General features: G+C 37.5%; 2 pseudogenes; both read left to right on the forward strand.

Moving 5' to 3' along the window:
• Positions 1 to 14,858, forward strand: part of LOC100348503 (large ribosomal subunit protein uL4 pseudogene) — a 90,299-nt pseudogene extending 75,441 nt beyond the window's left edge.
• A 264-nt stretch (positions 14,859 to 15,122) lies between these two features.
• Positions 15,123 to 16,230, forward strand: LOC138843308 (large ribosomal subunit protein uL4 pseudogene; annotated as a pseudogene).
• Positions 16,231 to 17,070: the final 840 nt, after the last annotated feature.

The following is a 17,070-nucleotide window of genomic DNA, read 5'->3' on the forward strand; positions in this document are numbered from 1 at the left end:
ATTGTATTAAAAGATGAGGAGTTTAGGATTGGGTGTTTGACTTAGCTATTAAGATGTTAATTAAGATATCTACATCTCATGTTATAGTGTGTGGGTTCAATATCCACCCAGAGTTCCTGATTTTGGCTTCCTTCCAAAACAATCTAGGAGGAAGCAGTGATGCTCAAAGTAATTGGGCTACCGCCATCTACATGGGAGACCTCAACTGATTTCCAGTTTTGGATATGGGCTCAGCCAAGCCTAGAATCTCTGTATTTATATATATATATATATATATATATATATATGCATATATATCAAATTATATGCATTTAGATTAAACATTTCATGAATCTTCTGAGGACCTATCACATGTAAAGGTATATATGACCATGCCATTCATGTATACATACAAGCTCTTATCTAAAATTTATAAGTGATGTTGTTTCTTTATGTACCAAGTATGATTTTATTTTTATTTTTTTAAATTTTTTTTTGATGGGCAGAGTGGACAGTGAGAGAGAGAGACAGAGAGAAAGGTCTTCCTTTTGCCGTTGGTTCACCATCCAATGGCTACCGCAGGAGCCAGGTGCTTATCCTGGTCTCCCATGGGGTACAGGGCCCATTTACCTGGGCCACCCTCCACTGCACTCCCAGGCCACAGCAGAGATCTGGCCTGGAAGAGGGGCAACCGGGACAGAATCCAGCGCCCCGACCGGGACTAGAACCTGGTGTGCCAGCGCCGCAGGCGGAGGATTAGCCTATTGAGCCGCGTTGCCGGCCTCCGAGTATGATTTTAAAGCTGGTATTCTGGGTGTTCACAAAATTTCAATACAAAGAATTGGTAATCCTATTATTAAATTGAATAGCTCAGTATAATTATAGCAAAATACCTCTTTCCCATTTCACATTTTAATGAACTGTCCAAATCTGTAGGGTAGTAGTGGTAGCGGTTGTAATACTGATTTTTATTTTCGCTTAAATGTTTTCAGATGATTTCTAATCCTCAAAATTTAAGGCTAACATATATGTATTGATCCACTGTAACATGTATATGTCAACCTGGAACTAGTATATACAGAACATCACTGCACTTCTATTTATGTGTCATTGTTTTTACTTTGCATTAGTAGCCTAGAACTAGAAATGATTTTGTCACGTCTTGCTATAATAAACCTTTTCCATTTCAGACTTAAGCATGCCATCCTTCTTTTTTCTTTTTTTTTTTTTTTTTTTTTATTTTGACAGGTAGAGTTAGACTGTGAGAGAGAGGGAGAGAGAGAGAGAGAGAGGTCTTCCTTCTGTTGGTTCACCCCCAGTGGCCACTCTAGCCGACACACTGTGCAGATCCGAAGCCAGGAGCCAGGTGCTTCCTCCTGGTCTCCCATGCAGGTGCAGGGCCCAAGCACTTGGGCCATCCTCCACTGCCTTCCCCAGGCCACAGCAGAGAGCTGGACTGGAAGAGGAACAACCGGGACTAGAACCCGACGCCCACATGGGATGCCGGCGCCACAGGCTGAGGATTAATCAAGTGAGCAACGGCGCTGGCCCCTGACATTCTTCTTATGAATCACCAAAGTTAGGGAGGCCTGGAGAACTATGCATTTATATCAGAAGTGGGGTTTAGCAATGATGCATTTTATTGCAAGATTAGTAAAATTAAATGTAAAAAATTGCTGTTTATATCACTAATATATTTTAATACTATTTATAAGTAAATTTGGATGGTTAAAATATTGTTATGAATCAATGCTTTTTTATTTTTACTTACAAAGGCTAATCAACTTTATTATGGAGTTGTAGCAGAATTCCATGTGACAAGAATATATTTTTCCAAATTTACATATCCATTATTAAACTTTGAAACAATCTGAGTTTATGATTTTTCCTTCCCACTGTAAATTATCCTTGCCACTAATAAAATGTGTATTAATAAAATATTTGGAAGACAAATTAAAATTGTGAAATATTGAATTAAATTAAACCTTCCCCAAAAACTCATACTGTAAAATTATATTTAAATATTTAATAGATACTTATAAATATATTCACAAATAAATAAATTTTAATAATATATGCATCTTATCATACAGATATTCTATGTGGTTTTTAAAGTTGTTTGACCCTTATAAGATTGTCAAACCTTTTTCCACATGCATAAATGAAATAATAGGAATATTTAATCTCTAAGGGTCCTTTTTATTCTAAAATTATATGTTCCTATTTAACTGTGTTTCATACCTTGAGTATAGAAATTAAACTGAAACTACAGCTGAAGTTACTTTGCTATTGATTTATTATTTAAGGACAATGTAAAGTGGAAATAAGGCAGTCAAAACAGTCTTTTTGTTACAGATTATAAGTTCTCTAGTTTAAGATCATTAGAAGTTTTATTTTTTTAAAGTCCTTTTCACTTTAACTTATAAATGGTTACGGATAAATTTTTACATTGCTTTACTCAGGCATGATATATTAAATCATTTCTCTACTCCAGATAGAATTTCAACTATTATAAACATTTATGTTTTAGGAAAATATGGTACCTATTGTCTAGCTCTGATTGAGAAAGAAATAATTTTCAAAAGATTGACCAAAATAAGTGAAAATTTATTGATCTTTGGTAAACCTGAATTATTTTATCTTTGAAAAGTCTTCAGCAGCTTATAAAATTTTAAGTCAATGTAACTGATAGCAATCAAATGTGACTTTTCTCTAAGTCATTTATTTTCTAAGAGCATTATAGTAACATAATGATTAGATTTTAACTATAGTTACAATTTATGTCTCTTTTGTAGTATATCTCATTATTACCATTATTGATACTCTTACTCTTATTGAACTGCATATACCTTTCCAATTTGATAGAACAATTGCAAATAACCTTTTTTTATAATGAAAGTTGAAAACGACCTAGTAACTTCTTTGTAATAGAGAATACTAATTGCCCTTATTATGCATTCTCCTTTATTCTCTTCAGTAATTGAATCCTAAGGACATATGACCAGAGGTAGAAAATTGCATCTTACAGCTTCCCATCCAGGGAGTCATTTCAATTCAGTGTAGTATGAATATCATGGGCATCAATTTCGGTTTCTCTCCATCATGACAAACATGATTTTTTTCTTAAACTTCTGCCCAAACTGTAGGGCAGATGTATTGCTGAGGTCCCTTCAACTTAGGATGAAACCTTATGATGGGGTTTTGAGAGAAAGAAGTTGAAAGTCACATGGGATCTAGAATGAACTCATGAAAAAGTCCATCAACATCATCTCTCTTGATTGTTGCAATGATACACAACATAATAATCATTCTTGAGTAAGAATTATTGACAATTATATCAAACATGGGGCAGATATTTTGTTACTCCAAGGGAGACAGCAAAAATTGCTGGAATATCTAGTTTCCTGTCTGAGAAAGCTAGCAAAATGTTGTTTCTAAAGATGTAAATTCATGCCTCTTTTCCCTTAATTTGTTGTGATATTTTAAATTTATTTTATGTACTAAGACCACCAGAACTTTTAATGACTCAGTTAGTGAAGAGTATCTATTGTTTATAAACATGTATGTCCCCAAAGAGAGAAAGAAATGTCACACAACCAAATTCCAAGAACAATTATGCAAGATTATTCTAAAATCTGTGGCTGTCCACCCCTCTAATTTATAATACATTAGCAAAATTCATTTTGGTCATGCTAATTGCTTAAGCATGGTTTTCATTCAAGGTATCATTGATGATAAAGACATCCACGAAACAATACAATTATTTTGAAAAGTAAATGTAAGTTTAAAATTATGCTTGGTTTATTTTATGTTATTTTCTTTTCTATATCAAAAATGGGTAGATAGTTTTAAGGGACTTTACATATATCTTGTTTACCCAAAAGTTACAGACATCTGGGAAGAAATGTAAAGGTATTCTTTCAATTAATTGGGATATTAATCAACCTTAGAATAATACGTAACTTTTCCAAAGAGTGTGTGGCCAAAGATGCAGTTTTAAAACAGTTTACTTTATTTCATTTAGATTTATTTACTTGAAATTCAGAGTAACAGAGACACAGGGAAACAAGAAAGAGAGAGAGAGAGAGAGAGAGAGAGAGAGAGAGAGAGAGAATGTTTTCCATCCATTGGTTCACTCACTTCCCAAGTAGCTGAAAGGGCCAGGTATGAGCCAGGCCAAAGCCAGGAGCCAGGAGTTTCACCTAGATCTCTCACATGGGTAGCAGCAGAACAAGCACTTGGGTCATCCTCTCCCAGACTCTTAGCAGGAAGCTGTATATGAAGTAGAGCAGCTGGGACATGAGCTATTGTCCATGTGGGATGCTGGTATTGCAGACAGCACCCTTACTGTCTAAACCACAATTCTGGCCCCAGATGCAGTTTTTTTTTTTAACTTTTATTTAATGAATATAAATTTCCAAAGTACAGCTTATGGATTACAATGGATCCCTCCCCATAACTTCCCTCCCACCCGCAACCCTCCCCTTTCACGCTCCCTCTCCCCTTCCATTCACATCAAGATTTATTTTCAATTCTCTTTATATACAGAAGATCAGTTTAGCATTTTTTTTGACAGGCAGAGTGGATAGTGAAAGAGAGAGACAGAGAGAAAGGTCTTCCTTTGCTGTTGGTTCACCCTCCAATGGCCGCCACAGCCGGTGCGCTGCAGCCGGCGCACAGCGCTGATCCGAAGGCAGGAGCCAGGTGCTTCTCCTGGTCTCCCATGGGGTGCAGGGCCCAAGGACTTGGGCCATCCTCCACTGCACTCCCTGGCCACAGCAGGGAGCTGGCCTGGAAGAGGGGCAACCGGGACAGAATCCGGCACCATGACCGGTACTAGAACCCGGTGTGCTGGCGCCTCTAGGTGGAGGATTAGCCTATTGAGCCACAGTGCTGGCCCTTAGCATATATTTAGTAAAGATTTCAACAGTTTGCACCCACATAGAAACACAAAGTGAAAAATACTGTTTGAATACTAGTTATTGCATTACATCACAATGTACAGCACATTAAGGACAGAGATCCTACATGAGGAGTAAGTGCACAGTGACTCATGTTGTTGACTTAACAATTGACACTCTTGTTTATGGCATCAGTAATCACCCTAGGATCTTGTCATGAGTTGCCAAGGCTGTGAAAGCCTTTTGAGTTCACCGACTATGATCATATTTAGACAAGGTTGTAGTCAGAGTGGAAGTTCTCTCCTCCCTTTGAAAGTTAGCTCCTTCTTTGATGGCCTGTTCTTTCCTTTGGGATCTCACTCATGGAGATATTTCATTTATTTATTTATTTTTTTTTTCTTGCCAGAGTGTCTTGGCTTTCCATGCCTGAAATACTGTCATGGGCTTTTCAGCCAGATCCACATGCCTTAAGGGCTGATTCTGAGGCCAGAGTGCTGTTTAGTACATCTGCCATTCTATGAGTCTGCTGTGTATCTCGCTTCCAATGTTGGATCGCTCTCTCCCTTTTTTATTCTATCAGCTAGTATTTGCAGACACTATTCTTGTTTATGTGATCCCTTTGGTTCTTAGTCCTATCATTATGATCAATTGTGAACAGAAATCGATCACTGGGACTAGTGAGATGGCATTGGTACATGCCACCTTGATGGGATTGAATTGGAATCCCCTGGTATGTTTCTAACTCTACCGTTTGAGGTAAAGTCAGCTTGAGCATGTCCTGAATTGCACATCTCTTCCCTCTCTTATTCCCACTCTTAGATTTAACAACAATCACTTTTCAGTTAAGTTTCAGCACTTAAGAAGAATTGTGTATTGATTACAGCATTCAACCAAAAGTATTAAGTAGAACAAACCAAAAAAAAAAAAAAAAACTACTAAGAGGCATAACTATTAAGTTGTTCATCAACAGTCAGGGCAAAGGCTGATCAAGTCACCATTTCTCATAGTGTTCATTTCACTTTAATAGGTTTCCTTTTTGGTGTTCAGTTAGTTGTCACCTATCAGGGATAACATATGATATTTGTCCCTTTGGGACTAACTTATTTCACTCAGCATAATGTTTTCCAAATTCCTAACAGGGATCACTTTTCAGTTAAAATTGAAACACTTAAGAATAATTGTGTGTTAATTACAGAGTTCAACCAATAGTACTAGAACAAAAAAAAATACTAAAATGGATAAAGTATTACATTGTACATCAACAGTCAGGACAAGAGCTGATCAGGTCACTGTTTCTCATAGTGTCCATTTCACTTCAACAAGTTTCCCTTTTGGTGCTGAGTTAGTTGTCGACGATAAGGGAGAACATACGATATTTTTCCCTTTGGGACTGGCTTAATTCACTCAGCATAATGTTTTCCAGATTCCTCTATCTTGTTGCAAATGACTGGGTTTCATTGTTTTTGACTACTGTATAGTATTCTATAGAGTACATGTCCCGTAATTTCTTTATTCAGTCTACTGTTGATGGGCCTTTGGGTTGGTTCCAGGTCTTGGCTATTGTGAATTGAGCTGCAATAAACATTAATGTGCAGACAGCATGTGTGTTTGCCAATTTCATTTCCTTTGGGTAAATTCCAAGGAGTGGGATGGCTGGGTTTATGGTAGGGTTATATCCAGGTTTCTGAGGAATCTCCAGACTGACTTCCATAGTGGCTTAACCAATTTGCATTCCCACCAACAGTGGGTTAGTGTCCCTTTTTCCCCACATCCTCTCCAGCATCTATTGTTGGTAGATTTCTGAATGTGAGCCATTCTAACGGGGGTGAGGTGAAACCTCATTGTGGTTTTGATTTACACTTCCCTGATTGCTAGTGATCTTGAACCACAATTCTGGCCCCAGATGCAGTTTTAAGATAATATCTCTAACAAATATGTAGGATCTGAGTTCATGAGTTATCTTACCTCAGTTTCATAGATTCTGGCTCCTTGTTCTGAGATGAAGGATCTTTATTACTTTAATCATAGTACATAATTTTATGAGCTTCATGTTTGTATGAGTCCAATAGAGATGACACCAAGAATCACTAATAGGTGCTATCCACACAGTTTTAGTTACAGCTGGGAAATTCTTAATAAACATGAGCAACTCAAATCTTTAAATAATGGGTACTAAGCAAATCAGTTTCATGTTCTCTATGGAGGAAGACAGCAACTTAATGATACTGGAACATAAGTAAATCTGTTATTGGATCGGTAAATAAATACTAATTCAATCTTTCAAGGCTGTCCACTACACAATAGAAAAACAATACAGAACAAGAGTGAGGCTAATACCTCACTCCTTGCAAGATGTACACAAATATGAAAGATCAACTGAGGATTATTGTTCAACAAATATATTTTTAGGTTCTCAGTTTGCTCTTTCAAAATTAGAGGAATGAGCAAGCACTTTAACCCACCTTCATGCCATTCCTTCTTCTTAGGATACTTTTTCATAATCATTGCTGCCTGCATTACAAAATAAAACACCGTTATCACCTATACAAAGTGTATTGTGGTCTTAAAATCCCTATGAACTAAAGCAAGACTCTCACAGGAGACACATATTTATAAGTTGTTAACAAAATTTTACTGGGGACAGTAAATCGTGTGCTCAATTCTCCTTTTTCCTGTCACTATCAACCTATTTTTTATGTTTGCTAATTAATTTCTATTCCAATTTGATAAATTAATACATTTTAATGTATACATTTTATAACATTTAATCTATAAAATAAATTTGATAGCCACATTTATTTATTTTTTATTTTTAACTTTTATTTAATGAATATAAATTTCCAAAGTACAGCTTATGGATTACAATGGCTTCCCCCCCATAACGTCCCTCCCACCCGCAACCCTCCCCTTTCCCATTTCCTCTCCCCTTCCATTCACATCATTCGATTCTCTTTATATACAGAAGATCAGTTTAGCATACATTAAGTAAAGATTTCAACAGTTTGCTCCCACACAGAAACATAAAGTGAAAAATACTGTTCGAGTACTAGTTATAGCATTAAATCACAAAGTACAGCACACTAAGGACAGAGATCCTACATGAGGAGTAAGTGCACAGTGACTCCTGTTGTTGGCTTAACAAATTGACACTCTTGTTTATGGCATAGCCAAATTTAATAAAAACATACAGCATTTATACATATAGATTACTTAATCTTCATAAGAACATTGAAAGGTGCTTGCTACTATTCAGCACATTTAAGATGAGGAAGCTGAAGGACAGAAACTCAGTGATTTCCTTAAGACTTCGGAGCTAGTACGTGGAAGAGAAGGGAAGTCAATTAGCTATCCTCCTCTTCCTGAAATGTAAGCTTCTGAGTATGTCACTTACCAGTGTATGTGAATAAGAATATGCATGCCATCTAATTATATTATTCAGAGTATATTGGAAGCACTAAAATGATTTAGTATTTTATATCAAAATGAAAGGATAAAAGGATAAAGGGATATACACAGGCATATCCTAAAGAAAACCTTTCCAATAATTGTTTTTCTACTCTCCTTTTTGTTCAAAGCTTATATATGTGTTAATACAATAATGTCACCAAGATTTATATAAGAAATGCTCGTATACTTTTCACGACAGTAGGAATGAAATCACAGTGCACATAAAGTAAGAGGAATTCTTCTTCATTCATTCTGTTTTTCTTTTTCTTTTTGTATTCTATATTACCTACCATGTATCAGAGAAAAAATATGATATTGTTCTTTTGGGGGCTGGCTTATTTCACTAAGGATAATGGTTTCCAGATGCATCCATTTTGTTACAAAAGATATCTCATTTTATTTTATGGTGTAATAGTATGAAATTGTGTATACATATCACATTTTTTTAGCCAGTCATCAGTTGATGGACATATAGGTTTATCCATATCTTAAGTAATGTGAATTGAGTTGCCATAAACATGAGAGTACAAATGTCCTTTGTATATGCTGATTTTGCATCCTTTGGGTAAATTCCCAAGAGTGTGGTGGCTGGGTCATATGGTAGATATATTTTCAGATTTCTCAGAAATCTCCAAACTTTCTTCCATAATGGTTGCATTAGCTTACCTTCCCACCAAAAGTATTAGGACCTTTCCTTCTACATTCGCACCAGCATTTATTAATATTTTTAATCATTCGTGATCTTTCTTTTCATTGTTGAACATTATGGTTAGTGGTACACTATGCCTGTGACTATAAATTATATTGAAAGTATGTCACTGCAAAAATTAAAGGAAAGATAAAGAAATGAAAGAGAGGGATTGAGAGAGGAAGGGAGGTGTGATTATCTTCTTAGAACTGTTATCTATGAAATACATGAAATTTGTCCTCTGTGTATTAATATTTTTTAAAAAAAGATGAAAAGAGAATTTCTTCCAGGAGAATTAGATCTTAAATAATTTCTGTCACTCCCAAGGTAGCATACTTCACAGATGATAGAGGAGTAATTACTGCTGTCATCTTGTTCTTATTCCACTATTGTAAATTGTACATCTGGCAAATAATAAGTTTTCTGAGTTTAGATTTCACTGAAAAATGAGGAACTTATCTGCATATGATTATGAAGGCTATGCATGACCAGATATAGTGCATTATGTGTTGGATGCAAGACCTTGGGAAAATTATGCTATTTTCTTTTTGAAAAGAGAACTAGAAGTGTTCTATAATGGGATGTATGTTAAAACATCTAGTCAGCAACAGATGACTGACTTTGATAGCTATTGTTGAGATTTTGGCCACATTATTTTTCTTTTTTGGAAAATTTGGAAATGCCATGTCTGTAGCATTAAGTACAGGTAAGTTGGGACCATTACCTAGTAAATAAAACATAAGTGAAAATTTTGTTTGTCAATTTTAGGCTGGACTGTAAGCGTCCTATACAATCCTCTTGCATTTGTCTCTTCTGTTATTCATTAATACGGAAGATCTAACTGAATCTCTAAGGAATTCCAGAAAGTACAGTCCTCCATCGGACTTCAGTGTGAATGAAAAGTAAAAAAAAAAAAAAAGTGTTGTCATTGAAACATGCAATTTGTTTAAGTGAGGAACGAATATTAATTGCCCTAATATAGTAAGACTCTAGTGATGATTCTGCAGTAACTACTTTTGAAATGTAAGAGACAATGCATATATACAATGCATATATAAAATGATAAAATTTGAGTTTGCTTAAATTTCATTTTGCTGGTGGACTCATCTGTTGGGAAATACCTTTATATACTGTTCAACTACTCGTAGTCTTTGGTTTTCCTGGATCATAAAAATATAAGTAGAATTGAAGTGACTATTTCTTTCTGTAAATAGAGTCACCGTTTTCCTTATGGCATTCTCCTTTTCTTTGACTGAATCAATGTTCAATGTTCTGACTATCTCGTGGATCTTGGTATAAGGAAGACAAATGGCCTATCAGTAGAACTTTTACAACATGATGGATTTGTGAAGTGTCAAAGATCCAAATGAGTTTAGTTTTCCATTAATATCTAAAAGTTGTGTGTTATCCTCCTGCTTATTTTTGTGATATAATCGAACTGCTATAAAGAAATAGTAATTGCTTGGATATGTTGTGTGTTTTTTATTGAGTCATGATAGACAAGTCCAAAACAATATCGTGAGGGTTGAGAGCCAGTGGTAGAAGAACTCATGCAAATGGTCTGCTTGGAGTTCTGTTGATGCTGCTACAGCAACATCAGAATCTAACCTCATTTTTTCCATAAACGCAGCCTTTTTATACACAGTGATATATCTCTGATAATGATTCTGATATGACAGAAATATGTGGAAGGGTCACCATGAAGGCCATAAACAGATTGCTTAAGTATGAATAACTTTCACTTGCCTGTCAAGTATTAACCTGGGAAAATAGGCTTTTATATTTGTTGCTGATTTCAACAAATTAAACACAATGGACATTTTTCTATATAGATATGAATGAATATGTATGGCAAGAAATTACCCATCAGAAAAGTTCCTGGGAGACAGCTGTTTGATGACTCAACTGTTCGCATTCCTGCCACCCTGTGAGAGACCTGGATTGAGTTCTAGGCTCTTGGCTTTAGCCCATCCCAGTCCTTGCTGCTGCAAGTGTCTGGCAGATGAAACAGTAGGTAGAAGAACTTCTCTCTTTCTTTATTGTGCTCTCATTCTCACTATCTCTCTCTCCTCTTTCCCTTATTCTGCCTTTCACATTCTGCCTTTCAAATAATGAGTATCCTATTCACTTATTACTCAGAACTAAGTATATTTTATGAAGCCTAACTGCTATTTTGGTCATTGCATAAAGGTCTCTTCATTATTTTTTCATAATCTTTCCCCTAAATATTTGCACATATAACTGTAACCCCTTATCACATTTTGGAAACAAAAAATAATGACAAAGTAAGATGTTCCCATGCTGCTTTAATGTCAATGTACAACTTGTATTATGTGTCCTTGTAATTATTTGTCATCTGTGTCCTAAAAATTTTTAATGTAATAATTGATACTTCAAATTGGTGTAGTCATCTATGGAGTATAAAACATATGAAACTCCACAAATCAAGTGTCATGTATCATTAATAAACTCAATCGTTTTCATCTAGAAATGTTAGATTCATTATATATGTCTACCTGTGTGTTGATAAGGAAAAATATTTTTATTTTCTAAAGGACAACACAACTTATTAAATGAATATATGATGTTTCCTTTGATACCTTCTTAGGTACACTTATGTGATTCTACCCCAAATCACTACAAATTTTCTCCTATCCAACTATCATGCCTAAATGAATTACCAGAAAACATGAATAATGTGCTACACTAGAGCTTTGTCACATCAGCTGAAAATATGAGACATAATTAAAAATAAACAGACTCTATCTTTAAATTCTACAAAGCCACAAGCATTTAAATTATAACTTTGCTACAGAGCAGTAACCTATTTGCCTATTAATTATATCCCATAAAAGCAATATACCTTCACTAATTAATTATACTTGAAGTTACAACTATGACTTAATTAAATGAGCCATTTCTAATAATGAAACCTTAAAATAATTGGAATCTTCTGTCTAGAGGTACTAACAATTATTGTCATTAGGAAAGAAATCACACATATTCACTCTAAGCAAAATTCACTCTAAGCAAAAATGATTCATGAATAACCTTGAACTTGAGATTTCTGAGGGCAGTGGTTTTCAAACCTCTTCGCAAAGAGATGGGTACCAATTATTTTAGATTGTGTAAGCCATATAATCTCTGTTATAACTACTAAAATCTGGTGCGTAGATCATACAAAATATGTAAGAAAAATGTTAGAACTGTATTCCAAAAACTTTATCTACCAAAAATCCTGGTCCTGATTTGTTGTATCGTCTGTAACATGGGATCAAATTATTGTACTCAGTTTTATTACATTTGTATATTACTGGTGCTGTCATCAAGTTCCTGTCTTTCTCATCCTGGCACCTTATTGATTAAGTTTTACAATGTTATTATAAATTATCTGTATTTAGCACACTTATCCCTTTCTTCTAATTTCCTTCTTTGAGCAATTAAAGTTTAATTTATGATAGAGATTTAGTCACTAAAGAAATGTATGGAAGTTTCTTGTGTATATATACAACATCAAAACTACACAATATGACCCAACAGAAGATAAAGAAGGGATTTAGTACAAAAGTAATAGGATGTAAGGGTTGCTTCCTCAATGTGCCAGTTTTAGTTTTTTAGAACAGAAATTGTGAAAGTACATAACCCATTTTCATCTTCCTGTTTGATATATTGATGGCTTTTTACTAAGCATCATATGCCTACTTTCTTTCAATGCCTTCTAATTATAGTATTCGACTTAAATCATTGAGAATTTCCTATATTGCCCTATCCATTTAAACTCATCTCAGTCCTTTCATATTCACTCACTGTCAATATTTCTTGGCAGAAAGATAATTAGGATCGATCCAGGAAGCATTGTGAAATAATTGTGTAATCCCATAATTTCTATTCAACACTCAATCCAAACTTTCTTCCTTACATGTTTATTATCATCAAAGCTCTCTCCTGCATCATTTTAATTTGTATCTCTTTTATTTCTACTGTCATATGAATATGTTCTCATATACCACATTAAACAGACTTAAAATTCCCCTCATCTTACAAACCCCACAAATACAGAACACCAGTTTTCTTCTTCAGAGAAAACTTTCTTAAAATTGCTCAGAAAAGTGTTATGCTTAGTCGAATCAGAAAGAGGACAAGTATGGTAGGGTGAATGATGGCCCCGAAAGATATCTAGTCCCTAGTTCCTACAACCTGTAAATCTTACTTACATAGCAAAGAGAACCACAGATTTTATTAAGTTAAGAGGCTTGAGAGGCAAGATTACCATGGATTAACTTGGTGGGCTCTGAAGGTAATTTTAAGTGTATTTATGAGAGTGAAGTAAAGGAGATTTGAGACTAAATGCAAAAGATTATATAATAATGGAAGCAGAGAGAAATATGGAAATGGTATACTATTAGCTTTGAAGATGAAAAATGGTAACCCAAAAAAGTAGTTTCCGAAGCCATATTTCTAGAATATTTCTTCTCTGGAATCTTTGGAGCAAGGGTGTGCTTGTTCATACCTTAAGTGAGATTGATTATGAATTTGTGACCTCCAAATGGGTGAGAGAATGAATTTGTGTTACTTTAAGCTACCCAGTTTGTGGCAATGCCTTACCGCAGCCTTAGGGAATCAGCACAGCCTCTTTTCTTGTTCTCAGATTTAGAGGAAAATGTTTTAACATTCCCATAACGTCATAAAATGTATATCATGGAATTTCACAAGATATCACCCATCACATTAAGAAATGCTTTTTATTTATTTATTTATTTTTATTTATTTATTTATTTTGACAGGCAGAGTGGACAGTGAGAGAGAGAGACAGAGAGAAAGGTCTTCCTTTTTGCCATTGGTTCACCCTCCAATGGCTGCCACGGCCGGCACACTGCGGCCGGCGCATCACACTGACCCAATGGCAGGAGCCAGGTACTTATCCTGGTCTCCCAGGGGGCAGGGCCCAAGTACTTGGGCCATCCTCCACTGCACTCCCTGGCCACAGCAGAGAGCTGGCCTGGAAGAGGGGCAACCGGGACAGAATCCGGCGCCCCGACCGGGACTAGAACCTGGTGTGCCGGCGCCGCAAGGCGGAGGATTAGCCTAGTGAGCCGCAGCGCCGGCCCAAGAAATGCTTTTTAAATCCTAGTTAGGCGCCAGGTTAAGAGTAGCCTGGCTCTCATCTCCCACACCATGGTGTGTACTCATCTAATATACTGGTGTCTCAGAAGAGTCATCATCTGGCAAAAGTCGTTTTTCCTGCCGTTTTAAAGGCTCCCATTCGACCAGATATTGTTCATCCACACCAACCTGTGCAAAAACGACAGGCAGTCCTATACTGTCAGAATTAGCAGGCCACCAGACCAATGCAGAGTGATGGGATTGCAGGCCGAGCTGTAACTCAAATTTCCACAGTGCGAGGTGTTGGGACTCATCGATCTAGCCAGGTTGCTTTTGGGAATATGTGCCGAAGAGGTCTCATGTTTGCACCAAAACAAACCTGGTGCCCTTGACACATAGAGAGAACATATCCCCAAAGCCATACACCATCCGCTCTGCCCTGGCTGTGGGAACATTGCCAACGCTGGTCATATCTATAGGTCATCGTATTGGTGGTTGAAGATAAAGTTGAAGGCTATAAGAAGACCAAGGAGGCTGTTTTGTCTCTTAAGAAACTTAAGGCCTGGAACGATATTGCAGTTTAAGCCTCTCAGCAAATGAGGGCTGGCAAGCGCAAAATGAGAAACCATGGTAGGGTCCTGTGCAGGGGACCCTGCATCACGTAGAATGAGGTCAATGGACTGGTGCCACGGCTCACTAGGCTAATCCTCCGCCTGTGGCGCTGGCACCCTGGGCTCTAGTCCCAGTAGGGGCACCGGATTCTGTCTCTGGTTGCTCCTCTTCCAGTCTAGATCTCTACTGTGGCCCGGGAATGCAGTGGAGGATGGCCCAAGTGCTTGGGCTCTGCACCCGCATGGGAGACCAGGAGAAGCACCTGGCTCCTGGCTTTGGATCAGAAGATCTTTCTCTCTGTCTCCCTCTCTCACTGTCCACTCTGCTTGTCAAAATAAATAAATAATTTAATAAATAAAATAGAATAAAATGAAAAAAATCTAATGAGGCCAATGGCATCATCAAGAAACATAAAGAAACATCCGTGGAATCATTCTGTGAAATGCACAAACTACATCTTAAAGCTTGTTCCTGATGGACATGCAGGCAATTTCTGCATTTGGACTGGAGGTGCTTTCCGGAACTTAGGTGAATTGTCCAGCACTTTTCATAAATGTGCTCTCTCAAGAGCAACTACAACCTTCCCATAAACAAGATGTTCAATACAGATCTTAGTAGAATCTTGAAAAACCCAGAGATCTAAAGATCCCTCTGAGCACCATGCAAGAAGATTCACTGCAGAGTCCTGAAAAAGAACCCGCTGAAGAATTTGAGAATCTCATGGACGTGGAATCCGTAGGCAGAGACCATGCAGGGGAATGACACTCTTCGTCAGGCTGGAAATCACAAACTCTGAGTGGAGAGTGTGGGGAGCAACTGGGAGTAACTCGGACTAAACTAAGTTACTGGAATTAAGACTTATTCTATGCATCTGCTCTCCCACAATATGGCGCTGAGAAGGGAGAAACAGCTTCTACACAGCTGCCTCCAGTTCAACCAATAAACTGTAGGACCTGCTCCTGATTGGAGGAGAGCAGCGTACTCGGCGTGTGGGTAGCAGAGTTGGGATTGGTGGAAGATGACTATAAAGGAGGAGAGAGACAACATGCACCAGGAACATCTAAGGGGAACATCTATCTGAAGGAACACCTGTGCAGCCCCCCGAGAGAGCCGGCCGGCGGTGTGCCGCTCCCCCGCGGAAGTGGGGAAAGTGGCTAGGGGGAACCGCCCTTCCACGGAGGTGGAAGGGTCGGTAGCCAACCCGGGAAGAACCAGCAGCAAACCCGGGGAGGGCCGAGCAGACAAAAGAACAGCGCAGGGTCCTGTGTCGTTCCTCCACGAAGAGGGGGAGCGACAGAGAGGGTGGCAGCAGCACCAACAGCCAAATCAGACCAGCAGGAGGCTGCAGACAGAAAGCCTATGATGGTGAAGTAGAGAAAGCAGCCTAGGGCTGTTGGTGTCAAGATGCAAAAGAAACCTGTGCTAGGGTTAAAGGCTGCCACTACCAAGAAGCCAGCCAAGAAGAAATCTGCCCCTAAAGAGAACAAGCCTATTGCATAAACTCAGATTTGTTTATTCCAGAAAAGTCAAATCATTTTGGACAAAATAAGGATAGAGGTCCGATCAAAGAGACGAGAAAAAAATCCTAGCTTCAGAAGAATATGTGATTATGTCATGAAAAATAAATGATTTTTATGAAAATTATCTTCTGTCTCTCTATCTGTAAAGAACAGATCTTGGGGCTTACTGTTTGTTACAACAGGTTAAGCTACAACCTGTGATGCTAGCATCTTACTTGACCACTGGTTCCAGTTCAGGCTACTCCACTTCCACCTCCCTTCTAAAGCTCCTGGGAAAGCAGAGGAAGATGATTCATGTGTTGGATTCCTGCCACACATGGGAGACTCTGATGGACATTCAGGCTCCTGGCTTCTTCCTGACTAAGTAAGCACTGGCTCTTGAAGCAATTTGAGGAGTGAACCAGTGGATGGAAAATCTTTATCTCCCTCTGTCCATCTCTCTGTCACTCAGCCTTTCAAATAAATATATCTTTTAAAAATACACTGATCATTTAGATCGGCAAATGTTGAAACCATATGATTTCCCATTTAATATAAAAAGGTGGTGAGTACTACACATTTTAATTGGATCTCAGTGATAGATTAGATACATCATTATCCTTCACTGTGATATACTTTCATTCCATAACTATTGATGATCAGCTTTGATAGGCAGTAAGTCAAGTAACAGCTTTTAAAGTGTACCTAGAATGTGTCCCCCACTTGAAAGCTAAACCCCCCCATCTTCTGTAACTGACAGTGTTTCAACAGAACCCTGTTTCTTCTATAAACCACCAGCTGCTGCCAAGGACAGCTTTTCAACCGCCCATTTGCTGGTTTC

This window comes from Oryctolagus cuniculus, chromosome 8, assembly GCF_051225735.1.
Source record: "Oryctolagus cuniculus isolate XC-2025 breed Fujian yellow rabbit chromosome 8, ASM5122573v1, whole genome shotgun sequence".
Classification (NCBI taxonomy): Eukaryota; Metazoa; Chordata; class Mammalia; order Lagomorpha; family Leporidae; genus Oryctolagus; species Oryctolagus cuniculus.